At 32.9% G+C, this 6,560-nt stretch overlaps 1 protein-coding gene across 1 annotated transcript in view; it reads left to right on the forward strand.

Moving 5' to 3' along the window:
- The first annotated feature begins 791 nt into the window (after nucleotides 1-791).
- Nucleotides 792-6,560, forward strand: part of LOC106106113 (protein phosphatase PP2A 55 kDa regulatory subunit) — a 24,155-nt gene continuing 18,386 nt past the window's right edge. The window contains exon 1 of the mRNA XM_013286645.1: nucleotides 792-928. The gene's annotated coding sequence lies outside the window, so the exon portion shown is untranslated. The remainder of the gene's footprint in view (nucleotides 929-6,560) is intronic.

Consider the following 6,560-nt stretch of genomic DNA (forward strand, 5'->3'; position numbering starts at 1 on the left):
TTACTATTTTGATGTAGATTCATTGTTACAAAAAAATCTTAATGTAAACATTGATTGTAAGCAACTCATAATAATACAAATTTATTCAGAATACTGTTTGTTTTTTTTTATACCTAAACTGGTCGTTTTAATTGTTAAAGTTATCTCAGATCTACAGCTCCACTTGTTTATTTACTAAAAAAAACTCTAATGCAATTCCGTCCACATGGAATTAAAATAAAAAAAATAACTCAAAAGTAAGTAGCTTACGTGTTCCAGACTGTTCTGTACTTATTTCAAATTTCATCTAGATCCGTTCTGCTGTTCCGGCGGCAAACTCAACATCCATCCATACATCTAACTTTCGAATGAGTGGAAAGATAGATATCCTGATTTTTAATTTTATTAAATCTTTCCCTATTATTTAATGAGCATATAAGAAAAATCGAACGTAATTTAATACTTTATGACAGGACTAGCTTTCGCCCGCGACGCCGTCCGCGTGGAATTAAAAAAACAAAAGTGAGTAGCCTATGTATTCTTCCAGACTATCCTCTATATCTATACCAAATTTCATTAAAATCCGTTCAGCCGTTTTGGCTACAAACTCTAACAAACATCCATCGATCCATGTGATATACTAATACAAACATAGATGGCGCTGAAACTGTTAATGGTTTTTAACCTCGGAGATAAACGAATCGAGTATTGTTCCACAAGCGGCAATCGCGTTTACAACACGGAAATAATTACATGTGTTCGTATTTATTTTCATACAAAATTTTTCAATTCGTTTGTTGAATTAACAATTGTCACTCGAAAACTTTCACATAAATGCTTAGTGTGTCTTGTGACATTTCATTATTCCCGCTAATAGAAAGTGATTATTGTTTTTATGTGATTAATTCTTCAAAATGAAGCAGTGATGACAAACAAGTAATTTAATAAGGTAGGAATCATTTTGTTTATTTTACAGATTAATAATTACAATAGTTAAATTTCACGCTTTTCAAGGTAGACTTATAAATTTCCTTTTCATTGCTTATTATTTTATACAACACATATTTTTCGATAATGACTGTAAACAATAATTGTAAACATATGTTTTCTTCGTTAATAAATGAATGCAATTGTTTAATTTATTGATAAGAAATACATTTTAAAAATAAATAACTTTTTAAATTTTATTCTTCATTCACGTATAGATAGTAATAAAAAAAATCGTAAATATAACCTTACGCGAATAAATACGATCGCTCAAATTATTGTAGATTTCGACTTACTTAAAAATAATGGACAGATTTCTTCTTAGTCCATAAAATTTAAATATTTATTACGTTAGATTTATTATTAGGGCAATATTTGTCGTAAATTTGGAGTTTATTTACATAGGAATAAGTACGAGTGAAGGTTCGTTCACAATTTACTCAGCAAAAAGGATAATGCGCAAACATCAAAAAAACAAAGCAAAACCATAGACTAACCCAATCTTTATGAACCTGTTAAATTTAAAATATATTTACGATTTTGTGTCACGTGCTCAGCTTTCTCTGGTAATCTGTCCTATTATTTACCGACGCTTGTTTTACAAACAAACGCAAGGCTCCATCGACCTTCGTCCAAGGTGATCTAGGCGATACACTCTATCACGGCTATAGTTTTTGCATAGTCTTGACTTATATGGAAAGGCTATTAGTACTAGATAAGGCCTGAGTCTATTTAGGGCCTGTCCCACCAAATTGTAAATTGTTTGATAACAATCCAACGTTTCAAACGTGTGATGGAATATCGGATTTTGTTTCTTTATCTGACAGTGACGTCATCTTTAAGCTATCTGAGCCTCTATCACCCAGTGGTGAGACAGGCCCTATGCCAAAACTATGGTGATTGCTCTCTCATTGTTAAACGGGCAACAGGAAATTCTGAAGCCGGTAATCCGAATAGATTCAAAAGTATGTTACTAGCATTTCGCGACTTCGCCCGTGTGAATATAAAACATAATCTATACTTCTATACTATTATAATAAAGCGTAAACACACACTTCTTTGTTGCCTAAGATATCAGCAATTGCAGCATATCTTTGAATAATTGTCTTATTAATAAAAAGTCCTACACTTACGTCACGCTTTAGACTTTATGTTTTAACGCCATTAAACTTAGGGGGTAAATATTTTGGATAAAAACCCTAATGTGGGAAAGAGACCATAAGTTGCTGCCAAAATCAAGGAAGCAAGGTTGTCATCGTGTCATAACATTTTGACATTTGCAATTGATAAATTGACAAATGTAAACAATAAATGAATTTTTTATAAATACCTGCGGATGAAGCTGCATGGGAACAGCTAGTACAAAATATAGCCTATGTTACTCACTGGTGACGTACCTTTCAATGGTGAAAGAATTTTTGAAATCGGCCCAATACTTTTTGAGTTATTTTAATACATACGAAAATACAAATCTTGCCTAGGATCATCATCATCAGCTCACTTCTTTTACGGCAAAATGATAATTACAAATACATGAAGGATAAGAAAATGTTTTTATAACCGTATTACTCTTGGCTTTTTGTTAGTAAAGTGATAATAAATTGGATTTTATATTACGGAAGATATATTAGTAGGAAGGCCGTTACTATCCCTAGTGTATTGTTCTATTACTTGTAAATAACATTGACGACGTAATCTAGTGTCAGATGCAAAGGAAATAATTTATTTTCTAGTTTCTTCTCACTTCATACTAATATTATAAACGTGTAATTTGTATATTTATATGTATTCGATTCACGTAAAAACTATTGCGCCGATTTCAAAAATTCTTTCACCATTAGAAAGGTAATTTATCTATGAGTAACGTAGGCTATAATTTTTAATTTCACGCGGGCGAAGTCGCGAGCAACAGCTAGTATTGTTATAAAAAAAATGTTTCTGTCATCTGAAAGAGATGTGTTTTTGTTTTATTTTTAACAGATGGTCGATAATGCATCCGCCACACATTAGGCATTTTGGTTGCATGAAATATCTTTATAAACTACTAGCTGTTGCTCGCGACTCCGTATAATAAAAAAAATCAAAAGTGAGTAGCCTATATGTTCTTCCAGACTACCCTCTACATCTATACGAAATTTAATCGAAATTCGTTCGGCCTTTTAGGCTAGGAACTCTAACAAACATCCATCCATCCATCCATCTAAACTATCGCATTTATAATATTTCGCCCGCTACTCCGTCCGGGTGGCATTAAAAATGAAAGTGAGTAGCCTATGTGTTCTTCCAGACTATCATGTACGTCTATGTCAAATTTCATCGAGATCCGTCCAACCGTTTAGGCTACAAACTCTAACAAACATCCATCTAAACTTTCGCATTTATTACATTAGTAAGAATTAAGATAAAGAATTAAATCTCTAGTATTTGAAAACGTGAGTAAGGGTCAATACGTTTTAAGTAAAGGTAAAACGTGGTACGGCCTCACATGCCGTCCAGTTAACCTTAGCACTCCTTAACGAAGCCACGTTGTATCAATATTAATTCCATTGCGATTACTAATATTCAATCGAATAGCCGATCGATTAATCTCGATTAATATTTCGATCGTGGTAACCAATTATAAAATAAAAATCACCTAACATCTGCTATTATGGCCCTACAATATAATGGGCATTAGGGTTGCCGTACTAAAAGTTAAGTTAGGAACAAAAAAAAAAACGATTCCCACCAAATTGTAAATTGTTAATCCAAAGTGTGAAATATGTGATGAAAATATTTGATTTTGTTTGATTCTGACAGTTGCGTCATTTTTAAGCTATCTGAGCCTCTATCAGTCAGTCGTGGGACAGCCCTAAGCTTCATATTTAACTTTTAATTGAATACGTAAATATTGTAAACAATAGATACATTTTAAATATTGGTATATTTCCTATATCTATCTATTGATAATTGCTGGGATAACGTTTGTTAAATAAATGCATCTTTTATCTAAGGCTCGTGACTATCTATATCTCTACTAATATAAAAAGGAAAGATTTATATATTTGTATGTATTGAAAATATTTAAATATATCAAACACTACTGGGACGATTTCAACAATTCTTTCATCATTAAAAAGCTAAGGTATCAGTGAGTAATCTTACTAATACTAATATTATAAATGCGAAAGTTTAGATGGATGTTTGTTAGAGTTTGAAGCCTAAACGGCTGAAGGGATCTCGATGAAATTTGGCATAGATGTAGAGGATAGGAAGAACACATAGGCTACTTGTTTTTGTGTTTTTATTTCGCGCGGACGGAGTCGCGGGCGAAATCTAGTAGGCTATTTTTTTATTTCACGCGAGCAACAGCTAGCACTAAATGTTACATATTAGGGGTTTAAAAGACCAAGCTATTTCCTGTATTTCCAGATCAATTAATCAACGTAACACAACAAATTAGAGTTTAGAATTGTCTTCTAACTACACTTGAACAACTAATCGGTCACGTAGGCACGCGAACCTTCATTGAAAATAATTAAAAACCAATCAAGTCGTTAAAAAACCTTTACATCGACCTGAAGACATTTTAAGATATCTAGACGTGGTAATTAACCTTTTTCCTTTAACTGTATTTTTACTAAGAGTTTTTCCTTCGTGGACTTTGATAAAAACGTATCCGGAAAAATATACAATACTTGGAAAACAAAACAAAAACATTACCGTGTAACCTTGAAAAGTATAGTTTTATGAATAACTAACTAGATGGCGTTTATTACATTAGTCTAAGCGACGCTATGATAGAATTTAGCGCTCGGTATACAACTACCTTTAAATGATAATTATCGCTGTAAAAACTCTAATAAATTAATGTGATACATTGGTACAGCACTAATAAGGCATAAGGACCTTGGCACACTAACCCACTGCACTTCAGTCATGTGAACAATTCACATATGAGAAAGATAAAGCCAACTGGACGTATAAAACCGTAGTATAGAAAGGCCATCAAAATACAAACATACTACTATCAGAAAACTGAATATTGTACTATTTGTAGTTTTTTCGTGTAGGATTACACAGTTTATTTTTGTATTATCTAAAACAAGGCTAAAAGTTAAGACGAGAATTAGGGCCTGTCCCACCACAGATAGCCTAAAAATTATGTCATTGATAAGGAAACAAAATCCGATATATTTTAAACGTTGGATTGTTACCAGACAATTTACAATTTGGTGGGACATGGCCTTAGTGAACAAATTTTCCACCCATACTTTACTGGGTTATTGGCGTGAATTGTGATGCAGAAGACATGAATATTTGCACATTTACTACTAGTTTAATCTACACTAATATAATAAAGAGGAAAGGATTTATTTTTGTACGAATTGAAATAACTCAAAAACTGGACCGATTTTTTTAAATTCTTTCATCGTTAGAAAGGTAATTTATCTGTGTGTAACATAGGCTACATTTTTAATTATTTTTTTAATTTCAAGCTGACGAAGTCGAAGGCGCAAGCGAGTAATCAATTGAAAGTCCAGTGAACTTGAGATGTCGGATCAAGGTTCGAAGGATGAAATATTGTAAACGTTTAACTCATGTCGCCTGAAGTGATACCGGATAATGGACTATTTTACATACATTTATTATAAACAATTCGAGTTTGTGTGTAACGTTTATTAATCACTAGCTGTTGCTCGCGACTCCGTTTGCGTGGAATTAAAAATAAAAACAAAACTGAGTAGCCTATTTGTTCTTCCAGACTACCCTCTACATGCCAAATTTCATCGAGATCCGTTCAGCCGTTTAGGCTACAAACTCTAACAAACATTCATCCGTCCATCTATACTTTCACATTTATAATATTAGTAAGATAGCTGTTGTTACTCACAGATAAATTAATTTTTTAACGGTGAAAGATTTAAAATCGGCCCAGTTTTTACGTGAATCGAATATATACATCATCATCATCCTCCTTATCCTACTCCCGTAGGGTCGGCGCAGCAGGTTTTTGTCCTCCACATAACTCTATCATACGTCATCTCAGTCATCACTCCCTTTTTGATCATGTCACCTTTCAGGCAATCCATCCATCTCTTTCTATGTCTACCTCCACACTCATAACTAACGTTCTCCTTGTAACATGCGATTCATCCCTCCTCGTAACATGCCCATACCATGCTAACCTTTTACTCCTTACTACTCTACCACTGGGGCTACTCTCAAACTTCTGTGAATCAAATATATATATACATAGATGCAATTCTTTCCTCTTTATAACAGTATAGATGTGTATGGAAAAACACACAAATGACTATGGTTGAGATATTAAACAATATTTATCTATCGGTAAAAGAAATACAAGGCTATATATACTCATGATATCGAATAAACGATGAAGTTTTGATTAATTTAAAAATAAAAACATAGCTATCAGTGACGATTGGTGTTCAATGCCGTTTAGTGATGTTTCTATAAATAATGTACGATAAACGGTATTGTGAATAATAACAATAAACAATATGGTAAATAGGGTAAACAGGAATTCTCAATATCTTGTCTGAATGTGTCCGGGATCCTAACTTTTCATTCATTCACTTTTTGTACCATAC

This window comes from Papilio polytes, unplaced genomic scaffold (genome assembly GCF_000836215.1).
Source record: "Papilio polytes unplaced genomic scaffold, Ppol_1.0 DF822400.1, whole genome shotgun sequence".
Taxonomy (NCBI): domain Eukaryota; kingdom Metazoa; phylum Arthropoda; class Insecta; order Lepidoptera; family Papilionidae; genus Papilio; species Papilio polytes.